At 47.4% G+C, this 17,886-nt stretch overlaps 1 protein-coding gene across 4 annotated transcripts in view; it reads right to left on the bottom strand.

Moving 5' to 3' along the window:
• Positions 1–17,886, bottom strand: part of PHLDB2 (pleckstrin homology like domain family B member 2) — a 115,277-nt gene that overhangs the window by 63,902 nt on the left and 33,489 nt on the right. For 2 of the 4 annotated variants that reach the window (XM_065676012.1, XM_065676015.1), the window contains exon 1: positions 1,116–1,170. The exons of 1 other annotated variant lie outside the window; for it this stretch is intronic. The gene's annotated coding sequence lies outside the window, so the exon portion shown is untranslated. Of the gene's footprint in view, positions 1–1,115; positions 1,171–17,886 lie in introns of those variants that run through there. One more of the 4 variants, XM_065676016.1, reaches the window with a different exon arrangement.

Genomic DNA, 17,886 nt, shown 5'->3' with positions numbered 1-17,886 from the left:
AGGATTTGGGCATGAGCAGAGACCAAACGTCCCGTTGACAAGCTGAGCATCTGGGGGGGATACGAACTGGTGATAAAACCCCATGTGTTTCAAATCACGCAGGCACTCAGCGGCAGGAGCAGAAAGCCCATCTCTTGAGCCTTTATGTAAGCACAGCCAGTCTATTTACACTTCTGCACATGGGGAAATTCCTCAGGCAGCAGCTTTGGTAAGGAGCAGAAGGAGCGGGGGGGAATGTCGGCTCCCAGCCTCGTTCCTCCTGTTGCGGGCGAGCAGCAGGTAGCTTTCCGAAAGAGCTCTGAGACCCAGCATGAATTCTCCACCGAGCATGCGGCTATAGGGGCCACCAAGGCGCGCCCCGGCGCGGGGTGCTGACCGGGCTACCATGGCTGGGTGCCTTACAGGCTCCGAATCGGTCAGGGAAGACCTAGCCCAAACCCCCCCCCCCCGATCCCCGCACGCCAGGCAGACGTTACGCCGGGCTGCTGCTGCCGAACTCCAGGGACGGCATCCACCGCCCTGGGCTCAGCTCTGGGAGGGACCCCGCTCCGCTGGGCGCAGCAGCCTCCGCACAGCCGCAGGAGGCTTTAAAAGCAGGCAGCCTAACAAAGAAGCGCGGACAAAGAGCCCAGTCCTACGTCCTCCCTTCCACCAGGTAGATTACCGACGACGGAGAACCGAGCCGAGCCCTGCGCTTCCTCCCTCACCTCCCCTGCCCCGTAAGACGTGCGGGGATCGGCGCCGCCGGCCGGAGCAGAGGCTTTGTTCCCCGCCAGCACCGGGGGAAACACCCGGACAAAGAAGGAGAAGCGGCCGGCGCCGATAGGGACGCGGGGGGAGTCCCGTCCGTTTGAGCTGCAGGGTCTGAGCCGGGCAGTAAGGGGGGATCCCACCGCCCCTACCTGCAGGAAACGCGAGGGGAGCGACGGGACGGGGGCTGGCACAAACTCCCTTAAAAGTAGCCAAAACCGGGGGACAGCTGCGCCGGCCGCAGCCCCGGCTCTGCGCGCCCGGGAGGGACCTTCTCCCCATCCCCGCAAGGCTCCAACACCGGAGCCGCCCCGGAGCGCAGCAGCCGCCCCGCGGGACGGCGCTTCCCCGGGTCCCGCACTCACCACCACCATCACGGCCGCCTCCTCCTCCTCCACCTCCTCCTCCTCCTCCTGCTGCTGCCTCCGCCGCTGCCCCCCGCGCATCCCGCTGCCCGCCCGGCTGCCGCCTCCTCCCTCCACCGCCACCGGGAGCCGCCCCCCGCGCCGCAGCCAGCGCCGCCCAGCGCAGGGGCGCGCCCGCCCCGCGGCGGGGCTGGGGCGCGGGGCACCCCCGCGGGCGGAATGGTTCGCTCCCCTCAGGCCGGGGTCGCGGCAGCGGGGCGGCCGAAGAGGAGACGGAACGGGGGGAGGCGGTGGACGGAAAGCGGACGGGCGGAAGGGGGCAACGTGCACACGGATACCCGGGGGAGGTGGGAGGGGGGGGGTCTTGCCGGGGCCGTCCCGGGGCACCGGCAGCGGAGGGGCCTCCGGCGGCGCTTCACGATCCATAGATACGCATCGGACGTCAATTTCCTGCCCGCGAGTGAGCTGAGCAAACAGGGCGGCTCTGCGAGGGCGCGGGGCCCGTTTTCCGCCCCTGGGGCTGGGGATGCGTTTACCTGCGCCCTTCCTCCTCCTCCTCTTCCTCACCCTCCTCGGCAGACGCGCTGGAGAGGTGGCCGCCCTGCGCCGTCCCCGCTGCGGGGGAGAGCCGGGCTGCCGCCGTGCCCCGGTGCGGTGTCCCTGCTGCGCACCCCAGCCCGGGGTCACGCCCGGCCGGAGCCTCCCGTCATTTAGTCTAACATGGGCAACACGTGTGTGCGGGTAGGTCTGTATACATATACATATATATATATATATATATATATATATATATATATATACATACACATACGTGCGTGTGCACACCCGAGCGCCTAAAAGAGCCCAGGTGCTGAGCATCAGGGAAGGATGCACGCAGGTATCACCTGCCAGCACCACCCTTTCAGCATCCCAAAGTGGGGAGTGGGTGAGCCCGGCAGAGCCTCGCTGGTGGGGTTTCCAAACCAAAGCAAACGCGCAAACCAGCAGCAGCTCAGCAAAGCACATTGCCCAATTAGGGGTGCCAATCCAGGTCCCTCCAGAGGTCCCTGCTCGGGAGGCTGCTGCGTGGTAGAGGCAGCGAGGATAACTGCTGGGATGCAGCTGTTACCAAGGCAAACTGAAAGGGTGAGGAGCCTCTTGGGAGGTGTCCTTCCACCTCCAGGACCAGAGGATGCTGTGAGCCCAGAGTGTATAAGGAGCCTTTGCCTAGAGAGCGCATGTATATCATCAGCTTGGTAAGGAAAACGCAAGCAATGAGAGATGCGAGCCAGCCTGGAAGACTGTGCACAGGGCACCGAGGCAGAGTATCCTGCATAGCAATCTTGGTTCATGCTGTGTGGCCCATCACTGTGTTTCCCCTTTGTTTCCCAAAGAGAAAATTTGGGGATCGCAGTGCATACCTGCTGAACACGGGTCCTGGGGGATGAGTTGAAGCTCACATAACATTTGGCAGATGAAAACTGCTACCATGATCACAGTGTTCCCATCCACCGTGGGGGAATAGTGCTCTTTGTGGTCTGGTTTCTTCCTTGAGTATTCCAGGGGATATTTGGCTTGGCTACAACCGTTATTTTAGCACGATGTAAACTTAGTAATAACTCATTATAATCTGGAATCCATATAGTAACACAGTACCAGAGAGTATTAAAAGACAAAAAGAGGGCTTATCTGTCCTGGTTTCTACTGTAGTTTACATAGAAAAAGACAGACTTTTGAGACTAATTACTATAGGCCAGAACCTAGATGTGCTTTCCAGTGCTGCCTCCCCAAATGTCCAAATGCTTCATTTACTACTAGTGGTGAACCTTGCTCTTCCGTTTCTTTTCACTGAGCAAGCAAGGAGAACACAGAGTTAAAATAAATAAAGGCATATATATATATCTCAAATGCAGAATTAAGGACATGCTCACAGCCGGAAGAGACAAGAATGACTTTTAACTCCGGCACAGCCAAAGCCAAAAGCAGCCAGCCTTCTCTTGGTCTCATGTGATCTTCCCTTTCCTTTTAAATGGGAAAACTCTAATCGTGTGCAAAAAAAAATCTCCCTAGAGAAAATGATGTTTAATAGTGCGGAAAGGAGCAACTTTGCTCTTGTGGTTAAAGTGTTACTCTGAAAGACTTTCAATATGCTGAAAAGCGCCTTTAGTTGGTTCCTACACAGCAGGTAGGATGGCAGCAAAGCCGGGTCAGGCAGAGCACATACATGTCTGCTGGGAAAATCTTATCTGAGTCAGTGTCATCTGTTTCTTGGCAGCAAAGGAGAGAAAAATAAGGAATAGGGTTTACTTCTAACATAACAAGAGGTACTCAAAAGCAGCCATAGCTGCAGCCTTAAAATAACTTGATAAGTTGGAGTGTCGAACAGGCAGGAGTCTGGCAATTTAAAACAAAAGGCACTCTCTTGGACATTTTAGGAGTAGGGAATACTTTAAAATCAGCATGCAAGTGAATCTCCAAGAACTAAAGAGCTGAGAACTGTTGCTGCAATGAAATAAACGATACTACTATTAAAGGCAGGGAAAGGGTATGGAAACTTGCACGAGAGCTACAAGTTGTATGTGGGTTCAGCAGTCCACCTAGCTAGCTTTAACTGCTTTCATGGCAGTTGTATGGCTACATCAACTATACTGCATAACACAGAGGCTCTCCACCCCTGAGTATGCAAGCATGCCCAATAAAACTTTAGTTTCCATGGCAATTCGTATAAGTAGAAATGAAATGTTGGAATGTTTGCAAGAAAAAAGATGCTTTAATCTGGAGCATTGAAAATGATAATAAAAACATTCAGTGCCATGCTGCTGCAACAGGGAAGGAGAGATCCCTCACGAACTGAAGTCACCCCTGAGCAGGCACCTGCAATCACAACCTCTGCATTGTTGTGTCCCTTACCTTTACAGATTGTATCCACATCAGGTGTGGACATGACTGCATTGCTGTCAAATGAGCCAGAGCCCACAGCTGGGAGTTGGTTCAGGCTTTATGCTACCTGCAGGAGGAGAGACAATATCAAGCCTGACAAAATCAGTCAAGATAAGGCTACCCACTGATGAGTGGGTGTAGTTACATACGGTCTTTGGTGGCAAAACTGGTCTGGTTTCTTTCCCTTCCTGCCCTAACTATTCATTTGGATCGCCAATCTATAGTTTGTGACCTTCTTTGGCAGGCTGATGCAGTTATCTGTGAAAACCAGATCAAGAAAACGAGCCAGGTAAAACCTCTTCCTTCCTTCCTTCCACCTCTTCCCCATCTGAAAAAGGTCCAACAAGTTTTTGCAGTGGAGTGTTTGCTGAGAAGAGGAACACATAGATCTGAGCAGATGTGCTTGAAACCGCACCTCTGTTTATTGACCTGGCAACACCAATACATCAATAGATGGTTAAAATTACACCCTTTTTGTACAAACATGTGTCAGCAAATTAACTTGCAAAGGTTCAGTGCTTTCCAGCGGGTAACCAGAGCGTTTGTAACCACTGCCTCAGTGAAGAAACCCAGCTGTTGCTTGCCACTGCAGAGTAAAAACACACATTGGTTTATAGCTTGAAAATAATAACAATGGTCACAAACAGAGCTTCTGTTGGAACATCGCAGCAAACAGTGATTCTCCTGTTGTAACTTCCTCAAAGACGTTTTGAGGCAGTGCAGCAGGCTGGAGTCTAGATACTGAAAGAAACTTGATTTTGAAGGCTCATTGGGAATCTGGAGCATGAGACGGCAATCAGGAACGTGCCTGCATTCACCAGCACCACCCCGATGGAAACATCAAGGCTGATAGTTACACTGGGCATCCGAGTTAAACAACCTAAAAGCCTGTTAATGCAGCACATAGCGGAGAGGTAGATCAAACAACATAAACCAATGCAAGCTCAGGTTCAACCAGAGCAGTGCTCTTGTGACTTGCTCTGAACCTTCCCCAAATTGTCTCACAAGAGCTATCAAGAAGAAGCTACCCAGGGAAAATAAGTTCCATGAGTAATCAAATCTCATGCTCCAGGGCACAAGTCAATTGCTGGAAGGGTCAGGAAAGGAATTTCCTTAGCCTCTTCCTTTGCACAGTTGTACACAATTAACTAGGTTGTCATTGCAAGGCAAGAAAGCGGTTAGGTTTTGCATTCCTCTGAATCACCAAGTGCTGCTGCTTTTGCAGCTGAATTGGGAGCTGAAGGGACAGGTCTGGGAGGTGGGTTTTGCTGCACTTCGGTGAGGCTTTGCCTAGATGTGCAGGACAGTTGTGTGGCCTGTTCTTCCTTTGATGCTGACTGCCTAGCTCAGAGTATGGCTGCCATTAAAGTGAGGACTCAATCTAAGCAGTTTGCTTCCTGTTAATAAGAAGTTACCTTAAAAATGCCTCTATTGATAATTGCAAGACTCATAATGACTCATTTAGAGAGCAGCAACGTTATAGCCATAATGGCCTAAAGGTATAAAGGGTTGTTAGGAAGGTACCTATTTTTATTAAAGCGTCTATATCACACAGCACAATAAAAGAACATACTATTTCTTCTTTAAACAGAACATTTTAGTAATCAAAGGGATTTTTACTGACACAGGCCAGACATTACTCTGCTTCAAATCACAGCAGCGCTACCCTATTAGCTTGCATATGGCTATCTGTCTTTGCAGCTGATAAATTGCTTCCCTTTGCTAGAATAGGCATGCTTCTGTGAATGGGAGTGGCTTAGGGCTTAATTATCCCACTCGGATACTGCAGCTAAACTCACTACAGCGTTACTGAAGTTTTTCTATACACAAGTACATGATCTGTGAGCAAACAGGTTGCAAACCGCAAGCGTCAGGTCTACAGGCAAAACCTTGGTCCGTGTTCCTCACAGGTGTTAAATCAGTAGGCAAATTGTTGGCAGAAGACATGGTGCAAATGTAACAGCTACACTGGTATAGTCACAGTCATGGATTAGGGTAGCTAATCATTCTGAACTACCAGTAGTTGGATACAAGGGTATCTTCATCTTAGTTGCCCATTCTAGACACATCAATGTGGTAGGTCATGTCAGTGAGATAGTACTTTCTTTAGCTAGAAATTAGAAGAGACCTAAAAGCCTTTAAGCCACTTGTCCAAGGTTACACAAGAAGTCTTAGCAGGAGCAAGGTGTGGAACACAAGAAGCCAAGATATTACTTTGAATTCACAGTTAATCAGTGGAAAGAAACATCTCCCTGTGTTGAAGTAAATGTTCATTTGGCTTCTTCCTCCTGTGTAAGACTATTCTCGTCCTTCAGGTGAATCTCAATTAATACAGTCAAAAAAGAGGTAAAGCAATGCTTTTCTACCAAAAGGAAAGATGATCGCCAAAACTTACTTCCTAATGTTCAGAGTCATTTGGGCTGGAAACGTAGTGGCTTTCATAAAGGACAAAGCATTGCCTAACAAAGTTTAGGTCAAATATATCCTCACAAGTCATTCTTGAGGCTGCCTTTGCTGATGGGTTTTCATATGTGCATTGAAAAGGTTTGTAGAGGATTTTTCTCAGCAGATGGCTCCCAAATGTGGAATTAAATCCTATTAGCAGCACAAAGGAGGACACAGTATCGCTACTGCTTTCCTGCACTAATAGGAGCGGAATAAGAGGCAGAGGTACATGTTAGCTTCTGCTTACTGGGATTTTTCTCCAGAGACAGGATTAAAAGCAACTAAAAAAATAGACGTTATAACAGGTTTTTTCTTACATAGTCTTTACGTAAAGCTACCTTACATGTTTAGACAAAATAGAGAAACCTAAAAGATAAACATCCTGAAGATGCAACGATGCAAAATCAGCCTAAACCAAAACAGCCGTCCAGTGACAATGCACCATCTGACCTCCCCACTGCACTTCAACCCCTTCAACTAAATCCTAAGAGTATAGCGTGGCGGAGAGGGTTGCAGAATTGAATACATTCAGCGCCTGTCAGAGTGTGCAGGGCAACATAAACCGTCATTTCCCTGCAGGCTTTTAACTGATGGATGCTATAGGAATCTGGCTCCTGAGGCCAGGACAGCATTTGTATCAGAAACGCTGTTGGTATGCAAGGCACAATAAGTCACATACCCCTTGCATATGCCCTGTGCCAGATGAATCCATATCCTGTTCTTCCCTGTTCTCCTTATGTCGGGCCCATTTTGGGTTACCAGGGGTTGTACCCAGCCATCCTACTGGTAATGCTAGTTCCTTGTGCCCACTGTTGGATGTGCCACCTTCCTCACAGGGTCTGTCCTCATGCCAGTAACAGGATGGGGGTCCTGAAGGCAGGGCAGGGAGTGAAAACATAGGGGGGCATAGGCTGCAAACAGCTGGAAGAACTTTTGGGACCATGAGCTTAGTTTAAAGGGAGTAAAGCGCTTGGGTACTTCAGATTCATTTAACCAGAAACTGAAGCTCTGCAGGGCAGCACCTTGGTTAACAGTATGATGGTAAACTGGAAAGCAAACAAACTCAGACATATGTGGAATCCGAGTAGTTTGGAGATGCTACTTTACAGGAGCCAGACTGTGTAAAGCCTGCTGATTTAGGCATGTACCCTTGCCTGCTCACCTGCGAGCATCCATCCCCATCCCGCAGTATTGCTCCTAGCAGCCTGTTTGCAGCAAAGCCCTGTCTGTGCTCTTCGGTCTGGGCCTGCACCACTGCAGCCACAACAACGCGTGCTTCCCATGAAATTCCCACTGACTGATGTAGGATTAGGCCCGCAGGAAGCAATAAAATACGCTTGCTGATCCCAGGGTATCACAGGAAATTAGTATATGACAATCTTTAACACATTGTTTTAATGAATTATAAGTTCGTACTGCAGTTTAAAGACCACCGTGAAATCTGAGATAGGCAGCTGGGGGTGGTCTCTCTTCTGTGTCATAATGCCTTGTTTGCACATTGCTTTTTGGGGTTTTCCCTTGCTCTTTGTACTACTGAATCCTTCAGACAGTCAGGAAAGCAGCCCAGTGTTTGTAAGCAGCAGCCTTGATTTTGTTTGTCAGGTCTTCAGACCATCCTGTAAACTATAAACCCATACTAAACGGCAAGAGAAACGCACTAACTTGGTGATGCACTTTGCTGACAGGCCATAAATAAGGTTGCAGTAGGAAATGGGGACACAAAAGTAGCCCATAGGGGCCAGCTGATTAATGCATAAAGAGAGGAGGGAGGGCTGACAGCAGATTCTCATTAGATTTGGAACCCGTCTGCCATCAGCGTGCTGTTGTAAACCTCAGACGTTTAACAGGAGGAAAATATTCCTTTATGCCTCAAATCTCCTCCTCAGTTAACGGAGGCTTTAGGTTCCCCCTCCCCCTTTCATTTCTGGAGAGGCTGCCAAGTTTTCCCAGGGCTAAAAGCAACAACTTTCTGTTAAACGTTACTTCATGCTTCTGGTATTAATCTAATAGGAGGCTAGATGGGGAGGAGGGGGAAGCAGCTTTGAAAGCTGATTTCCTGCCGTGCAGCGGGCAAGCCATAGAAAATTCAGACCTAACAGTAATTTTAACAGCTGGACGACTGCTTTGGCTTTTACTCGCCATAGGAACATGCGACCGCATACTCTTTTTTTTGTTGTTGTAACAAGAAAACATACATCAAGCAAAAGGCGAAAAGAAGGCTTGCAATTGTAAATACCTCGATTAAAGCATCCCATTCGGCTATGCTAGAAATATCAACACATTCAGCAAACTGCCTCTCATTTCTGTTAACATTCCTAACAGGAATGTCTGTGGAAACAGAAAATATACAAAGAAACCGTCTTGCTAATAAGCACTTGAACAAATATTGACTCGGGAAGTGCTCCAGCAGCCACTTTAAGAAGGGTCTTAGCGGGGTTGAGAATCACGCAGTTGGGACACCGAAATACAACTCCCTGATGGAGGTGAAGAAAAAAATCACAGCAAGAAGAGCAGATTGCAAATGCTCAACATTTAAGCCAGATCCAACAGTCCTGCAGCAGTTCATGGCCGCATATAACCTACGCCGGAGAACTGTTAGCAGCACCCCTTCCAAGCATGATGCACACTGGCGGATAATTTCTCATACTCAGCATCCATCCTCTGGATAAGTTCTAAGGAAGAGCTTGACTATTACAAGTGTAGTCCTTTATATTAACTATAAAAAAGAAAATGGGTTTTTTCCCCTCCTTTCATGCTTTTTGCTCAGCCTTTGCTCCACCTGCTTCTCACACGCCATATGGCTCAAATCACGACATATTGCAGCAGATTTTTTTACATTGATGCAAAAAAAGCTTAATAGCATACACATGCTGAAATCCAACCCTGCTTTGTAGATAAAGCAGGGCTATAGCTTGTTTGTGCATGCTGTGTGTATACTAGTAAGGATCCTCACCGCACATTATAATGCTTTACCTGCCCGCTGGTGCATGCCATCATCAGAGCACGGCAGCTGGTTTTTATGTCGCTAGCTGCAGCCAGCTGTTGGACTGAAAGTGTTAATAACCCTTTTCATCGGTCCCAGGCTTGCATTAAGCGAACTGGAAGACTCACTCTCGAGGGTAGCGATGGCAGAAAAGCCCCAGAAGCTAACACCCAAAACACAACGTAGAAGCTACGCTATGTGAGCCAGGAGACTTCTCATGGGGCAGATAAACACAGGGCTGGAACATTTGATAGCTTGAAGCACTGATGGGCAAAATAAAAGCCTTGAAAACAAGTAAGACAATGAGAAAAGTTGCTGTGGATATCGCATTAGAAAAGCTCAAAGAGATGGAGCTGCTTGGGGGTGCGGTACTGCTGGAAAGGCAGAGATGTGCATAAAGAAAACTGTTCCCAGTTTCTTTATTATTTTATTCTTTCATAAACCCCAGCACATTATGCACCGTTTTTAAGTCAACAGGACCATTGCCATCGCTTCCTCTGTACTCCAGAAATTCCAGGCGGTATCAGGTTTGCCTTGTAATGGAAACAAGCTGGCAGAACTTCAAAGACTTGATAACAGCTCAGACAGAGGAAGGACAGCAATCATTAGTTAGACTTGGCTATTAAAACTGTTGTTTACACCTCTTTTTTAAAGAGAAATTAGATAGAATTTGGCAAGGCTTAGAATGGTGCCACTTCTGTCTGGCCACAGCTCGGGAAGAGAATGTGAACGTGTAGCTGTGCTGGAATTTGTCTGGGAGAAGCTATCTAACAGCTCAACCTCCATCAAATATGCTGCAGGCAGGGGCTGCGAGCACCCTGAAATCACTGAGCTCACTCGGACAGCTTTGAAAGGGCTGGAAAACTGAAATGGAAGTTTTGAAGAACAGGGTTGAGCACCCTGTTTATTTCCTCATTTGAAGGCACAGAAATCACCCAAACCCTGATAAATACTGTCTTGAGAGCATGAGCACTCCGAAGAGCCTAGGAAACTGAGTGATAAAACGTTAAGTGGAAATAAGCCTTTGATTTATAATTTCAGGTATCAAGCTATAAATCTGCCTTTGATGGACAAATCCACTTGAAACAATTCCCTCTCGGAGCTGCATCTTTTCGGTTTTGAACACAGTAGGATTGTAGGCTCAGTTTCAAGACCGTCCTAACGTTCAATGCCGTGCCAAACAGCATCTGTACTATGTTAAAGTGCTGTGATCCGTGCCACTTTGCAGAGAGGTTCAAGAGTTCTGCTGGGGCTCACAGTAACCGGAGGCGGAGTATCTGTACAAATAAGACTTCTTTACTCCTCTGGAAAAGAACGTTTCTCTTTTAGAGCTATTACAGTCCCTTATTTCTTTCCGTACTCCTCTCCTTCTTCCCTGATCATATGCAAGCAAAGAAACGGCCTTTGTTAGCTCTTTCTGAGCTGGCAAGAAGCCCAAAGATCCAGCTGACAAAAACCTCAAGTCAGCAAATCCAATGGGAGGAATGCCCTTTTCAGAGCCCCCATTTCACAGCCTCCCTGTCACGGACCATCTCAATGGCACCACACAGAAAAGCCGTGCGTGGCTTTTCCTCACAAGGTGAATCACCCTTATTCTGGTCTTTGTGCTTAAGTAATTAACTCGCATTACCCACCCGCTGCTTCCCAGCGTTTGGACCCTGAGTTATGAGGAAGAGCATCAGTCCAAAACGAAGCTCCCATCAGTGGGTTCAAGCAGCAAGGCCCAGTGGATCGGCCCCTGTCTCTCCCACCCGTTGTTACGCGTGTAACATGCCATCCTATACTCTGAGTCAAGTAGCTCGAGAGGGCTGGGTTAGCCTAGACAACGTATGGTCAGCAAAAGGTCCCTGGAGTTCAATACGTGTGTACTGCTGTACATCCCAGCCCACTACCAGATGACTGAGTTTGCACCAGTATTTCTAACATGAGAGAGTCAGTCTTCACCGAACCTTCTGGTTCACAGCAGTCAGCAATAGGGAAAACAGATGCTGTGAAGGAACTGAAGGTTCTATTAAGCTGGATAAGGTGAATTTCAAGGTTGTGGGGTTTTCCTCCCCCTCCCCAAAGAAATTCAGTGCTTTTTAAGGAGGTAAAGAACACAGTAAATAAAGACTTCAGCAGGCGGCACGGCAATCTGCACTACGGCTTCACAGCACGGAAGTGGTTCATCCTGCAATCAGAGCATTTCATATAATGTCAAAATAAGCACTCATTTCCCATGCAGTTTCCTTTCCTGAACCTTTCCTTAACCAACACAACAAGCAAACACTGCTCTTTCTGTTCGTTCTCCTCCCCTTTCCTCAGCGGTCCTTTGGTATTTACCTCCTCTCAATTTGGATTTCCTGTCTGTACCCAAGGGAGAGGATTTTCCTGTGAGAAACAAATGTCACACTGCTGATCTGTTTGGATGCCAATAGACGGAGTCTTTCCTCCTTGTGAAGCAAATCTCTCATTTACCTGCTATCAGAATAGTACTGCTCTCAGATCTGATAGAAAGGATTAACTTTCTGGTCTCTAGCAGAGCTGCGAGGTCCATGTAAATGAAGATGGAAGCAATTGTTCTGGGTAAACGAAGATCTAAACTGGATTGAATCTCAAAATTAAAACCAAACACCGAACATTTTGAAGACATACCTCCTTTCCATAGCACATCTTTTTGGTTACTGTAGCTGGCCTTTTGGTCTGAGAGGGGGAGAAAAGCAAGTGAGAATACTCTTATCTCTTCTGCACATGTGCAGAGAGCAGGGCACAGTGATTCTCCCAGAACAATCTAGATATAGTGATGCTAAACATACGCAGCTGTTTATGAAATTACCATGGTTGTTTCTGGTGAGGGGAGAAATCTTCCCTGCAATTCACACTTAATTATGTGTGGAAATGAAAGCCACCAGCAGGACATGGGAGGAAAGAAAGCTCTGCATCTGAGCGGTCAAAGTCCCAGGAGATGCATCTGCTCAGATGGCTGGGACCCAAAACTTGCTTCACCTCAAACACAGATCAGATCTTTTCATCTTTGCTCATCAACCAAAGAGACCAGGAAACCTTTAGTCTCTGGGCTGGATCATGGCCAAGGATGCCGGCTTACTGACAGGCTCTGAAGTGCTTGGGAAGGACAGCGGTGCCACTTCTCTTTTCTGGCCCTGCAGAGGCCAGAAGACGCAATACAACTGCACCATAAAGACAGAAAAGTCATTTCTGGAAAATCATTGAGGAATTCATTTATGTGCATACCCACTCAAGTACAAGGTCTGCATGCTATATGGAGCACAGGTAACACCAGCATAGTGCGGAAGCCTGGCTAAAGAATGCGGTCAGATATATCACTTAGTGCATTTTCATTTAAAGGTCTTCAGGGCGCTTGGTGCTTGGGATGTTAAAAATCCCTTAGATCTCTTTGCTATCCTCTCGTGGTACATTACAAAAGATGCTGGATTGCCATGACTGCAACAGCCCAACTGTGGCAAACAGCCTATGGCATTGAATCTGTTATAGAGCACTGGGGAGCACTTTGTGGCTTGTGGAACACGCAGAATGGGTGATCTGTAGACCTTTTGGGTCTAACCAGTTATTACCCCTGTGCTTGTGAGGCACTGGGTTGGATGACCCTGGTGGCTTATTCCACGTACGGTGTCTCACAAAGCTTACTATTTTGTGAGAAATAAATACCTGCCTTCATTGTATTCTCACTTAGTTGACTAAAAACTTAATTATTACATATGAAAGGATTTTTGTGTACAGAAGTCTAAAGGTTGAACTCCGCATAGTGCATTCTGGAAAGCTCAGAAAGGCCAACGGTCTGGCCAGTGCATCACCAGAGAGCTATCTGGGGTTCAGAAGGATGCAGCAGAATTACATACAGCCTTGCTTCACTTTACCTTAAGCTCATTCGCTTTGCGTTTTCTGCAATGTAAGCACACAGAAGGATCTAAATCTACACTTAGTTATCATTCATGAGACTAACAAATGTCAGGTTCAGACAGTGCTTTAATAAAAGTCAGGCTCAGTTGTACGGGAAATTAAGCAAAGCCTGCACTTTAAAACCAGAGGAACTATCTGTGGAAGGCACTGTTTAGATGGTCTTTGTCTCAGCTGCAATCCTAACTCATAACGCTAGAAATCTTTTAAGGTCATGCTTATAAATAGACTGTCAAAAGTCTCTTTCAAATAACTCATAGAATGGTTAAGGTTGGAAAGGATCTTCGGATCGTCTACTTCCAACCCCTCTGCCATGTGCCCCTCTCACTCTAGACCATGTCAGCCAAGGCTGTATTCGACCTGGCCTAAAGACAAGAAGACACAACTTTTCTGTCATAGCCAGACAACCCATTCACATGCTATATCGAGGAAGAAAAGCAAATGTTGTGCAAAAAAGCTGGATTCTTCTAAGCAATGAAATAGCTGACTAGTGAAGTAAAGCTTATTCAAGAGAGTGTGTGTGGGACAGCGCAGTAATCAGAAAGATGAGTAAAGGGTAAGTGTTATCAAGTTGGCTGTACAATAAAGAGCAAAAGCAAACCTTAAAACCCAAGTGCGAGTCTCACTTTGTCAAATTCAACTCTGTAGCAAGTAAATATTCCAATGTGGAAAGCTCCAGTGGAATCTACTTCAGCCAGGTGGACCTGGTTTGTGTTTTATTCTGAACTGCCCTTTCCCTTCTAACTGATGTTCCTTTATATTTTCCACACTGAAATCTGAAGTTGCATTCCCTAGAAAAGATTCACTTGTTTAACTACACCTAGAAGCAGATACCCACTTTATTGCCACTGCAATAATGAGGAGATCCATCACAGCGTTACCACGTTCTGAACTGGCCAGTACTTCTGCAGAGCTTCTCTGTGACAGACAGATACTGGAACCTAGTACTGCATTTTTCTGACACGAAGCCTTCTGAATTCAGAGCAGCTCCTTCAATACAAGTACTCAGACAGCAGCGAGAACTTGAGAGCAGGTAAAGCCTTGCTTGCTTGGAGCTCCAGGTGCCCGACTTCTGCAAACTCAGCTTGTATTCAGGCAGCAAGTGTTTATTTTGCTGGGGCTGTCTAAACGCCTTCTCTGCATGCTGCTCTGATGGCTTTCTGCTTTCTCTTCCACATGAACACTATTCAGCCACCTGCATGTTAACTCAGCCTGTTATCAAGCCCTCCACCTACACAACACATTCTTAAACAGCTTTGCATGCGCCCTTGGTTTTGGGGTAGTGGCTCCTATTGTTTCAGCTCTCTATTCCATAAAGCTTAATTGCACTTTGCAGTCGACTTAAATGAAGGGTGGTTGTTACACCCACTACCTTCAGCAAGACTTCATGCATCACGAGATGCGCATTTTTAGTACCCAGGCAAGTCATTGCATTTGTGTCCTTCAGAACTACTCAACAGGACCCTGACCACTGACAAGTTCTCTCAGACACAAGAATTACTTCCCATTAAACTTCTGGAGCTGCAGACCACCTTCTATCTTACTACAATAAAGATGCCCTGAATTTAGATGTAGCAGCTCCCCTTTCCTCAGCAAAGGTAGAAAGTGAGTACTGCAGGAAAACAGCCTGTTCCACTCTTCCTCCTGCCCTTTAAATCACTCTCCTCTCCCCAGCTAATTCCCTTTTCCAATTGAATCTGCCAGTGGGCTGTTCTCTTTGCGGTAAGAGCTGGATTTTCCCTTATTGCAGACTGCTAACTGTGTGAACCACAGCTCTACACATTTCAGTATTAACCTGTATTGCCAGCTAAGCTCAATGTGGTAAGACACAGAATAGCCAAAATATAGTGCGGTGTGGAAGGGGAGAGGAATGTTTTACCTTTCAGTCATAGATAGCACTTTTGGCAATGAGTAGAAGCTGCTTTTGTACTCTGAAGAGCCCTTGACAATGTGACATCCATGTTCAAGCTCTTCCCTTGTTCATCTGAGAAGGTCTGGAGTTAAAAACGCCTGCTCCGAGTTAGGCAGAGCTACCACTTTAAAGTGGGATGCATCCTTGTGTCAGGTCAGATACCACAGAACAACATTCCCAAATTAAAACATCCCATTAGCGTCCAAAAGCAGCCATTACACACCTGAGTTAACAAAAAAATGTCTATGTAAAGAAGAGGAACATTTCAAACAGTTCTTTCACCCCAGCACTATTAAGGAGCAAGTATCCTACTCCAGTAGTAACAAAACTGCAGTCCTAGTAGGGATGGAGCGCAGGCAGAAACCTTTAAGCTTCCATTGCTCATATGGTATTTCCAGCCTTTTAGATGCTGCTTCAGATACGAGCCTCATAGGAACTGACTTGTGCCAACTTGGCGTTCCTCAGCTTGTTCAGGTTTTTTTCACTGCCTTTGCTTCCTGCGTAGGGGCCGATGAGCGGCGGAATGAAGACTGCTGCCCCTTGCCAAGCTTCCGAAGTGCGGGATGGTGCTCTGAGCACAGCAGCAAGCTCCCCTTCCCCACACCATGAGCCCCTGTAGTGCAGCTGAACCCCCACCACGGTCCTGCCCTTTGCAATCATCTCCCTTAGTACAGCTTCCGAACACTCACATCCAGATTGGGCCAGTTCCCAGGCCGAAGAATGATCCCCGTTTACCTAAAGGCACCGTCCTGGGCTAAACCAGGAATGTCCTTTCTCTGACCCATTTGACACAGGAAATTTATCAGCTTTGGAGCTCTTCCACTTAAAACAGAGAGAACTGCATGAAAGCTGCTTGCCAAGACCTGCTCCATGGAGCACACAAAGGAGCACAGTGTCACGGATATGAATGAGCCGCTTCCTTGCGCAAAGCGTTGTGGTATTCCTCAGCCTGCCGGTCATGCCCTGGCAGGAGCCTCACCTGGCACCTATTTTTGTCAACCAACAGGTCATAACCCGAAGGCAATTTGCTGTTGAGGGCACACACAAGGCGTACACAGGAACAAAGAAAACTGGATGCATGGGCAGGCTTTGGAAATCCCATGGAAGTTTTATCTGATGAATGATGAGCAGATTGCAAAAACGTTTAGATGCTTCTGGGAAGTACCAGAACCCAGAACTGTTCCATCACAGGAAATTGCCTCATCATTAGGCAAAACAGTTGTGCTATCTCTTGCTTTTTTTCCCCCTCTATGGCCTGATGAGTCTTCCTTTCCTGACCGGATCATACCCGACATCCACAGGTGAGGTGGAGAGTGTCTCTCTACCTAATTGTTTGTTGGATAAGCCAATTATCCTGCAGGTGAGGTGTAAATCTGAGCTCAAGGAGGAAGCTCATGCTGCCTTTATACCCCTCACTTCCCAGACAAGAGGTGGGCACAGCCACAACTCAGTAAAGAACAGCAACCCCCCCCTATGTAAAGGGACAATGGGGGCTTGAGCCCAAGGCATGAATCCTGATTTCAGATAATCCCTTCTTTCCAAGCTGTGAGCACACACTCAGCCTGGGAGGTCACAGGAATTGTTGACTCATTTTTGTTCTTCCAACAGCCTTTCCTTGGCTGTTTGCTCTCTCCAGTAGGTTACGAAGCCCCTTTTTGGGCACGTGGACTGGGAACTGCAGTACAAGAGCTGGGTTTTATAAGACAGGAACACGTTGCAACTGCATGTTCCCATCCCTGAGCTGCTGTAGCCTGTAACTGCAGTGCCATGGAGCCCTACAAAGGATGCGCACAGGTGACTGCCAGCTGGGAATTCTCTAGCCTGAAGTGCTCAGGTTCTCTTTTCCCAAGATTTTAACACCACACCTTGATAGGTTCCTGAAAGAAATCTTTAAAAAGGCATGGAATTGATATCACATGGAACTGATATCACATGGAAACCTCAGAGCTCGGTACAGACCTCTAATCACTGGGGTTAATGGTAAAACACGCTTATGAGCCAGTGTCACATCTATGCTCCAAACCTTCCCTCTGAAAAGGATCAAAGAATTTGTGTCATAAGCATATGCATTTTCCAGCCTGAGCTCAATAGCCTTCAGTGAAACGTCCCATAAAATTAATGTTTCCATTTATTGTACGGCGCTTGAAATTCATAACCTCTAAATAAAATGGAGTTCTTAATCTACATATTTGAATATAGCCCTTGATGCATATGCTTGCGCCTGCTTTTTCCATAACAATACAGTGCTCCTCAAGGAACGGTTGACAGCACATGGATACTTACTATGCTTTAAAACTGAACAGTCTAGAGAATGAGCTTTTGCCATTCAGTCACTCGCTAGCTGGCAAAGGAGAGGAGGTAGCAAAACTGGCTGTTCCACCTAGCTGGCTCGTCAGCATGTTGTTCCCATAGTTATCCATGCTCTCTGCAAGCTCTGATTAGGCCAGTTGGCCTAAGGACCATCAACGCCTCTCTCCCCAGAGCTGAAATGTAAAGAGTCCCAGTCAAGGAATGGCACAAGCTTGCCTTCAGAGAGACATGGCAATCCTTGGTGCGAGTGACCCGCTCCTCGAGTTGAATCCTCACTTTCCCAAAGC

This window comes from Lathamus discolor, chromosome 4 (genome assembly GCF_037157495.1).
Source record: "Lathamus discolor isolate bLatDis1 chromosome 4, bLatDis1.hap1, whole genome shotgun sequence".
Classification (NCBI taxonomy): Eukaryota; Metazoa; Chordata; class Aves; order Psittaciformes; family Psittacidae; genus Lathamus; species Lathamus discolor.
This window is presented reverse-complemented; position numbering and strand designations above follow the sequence as displayed.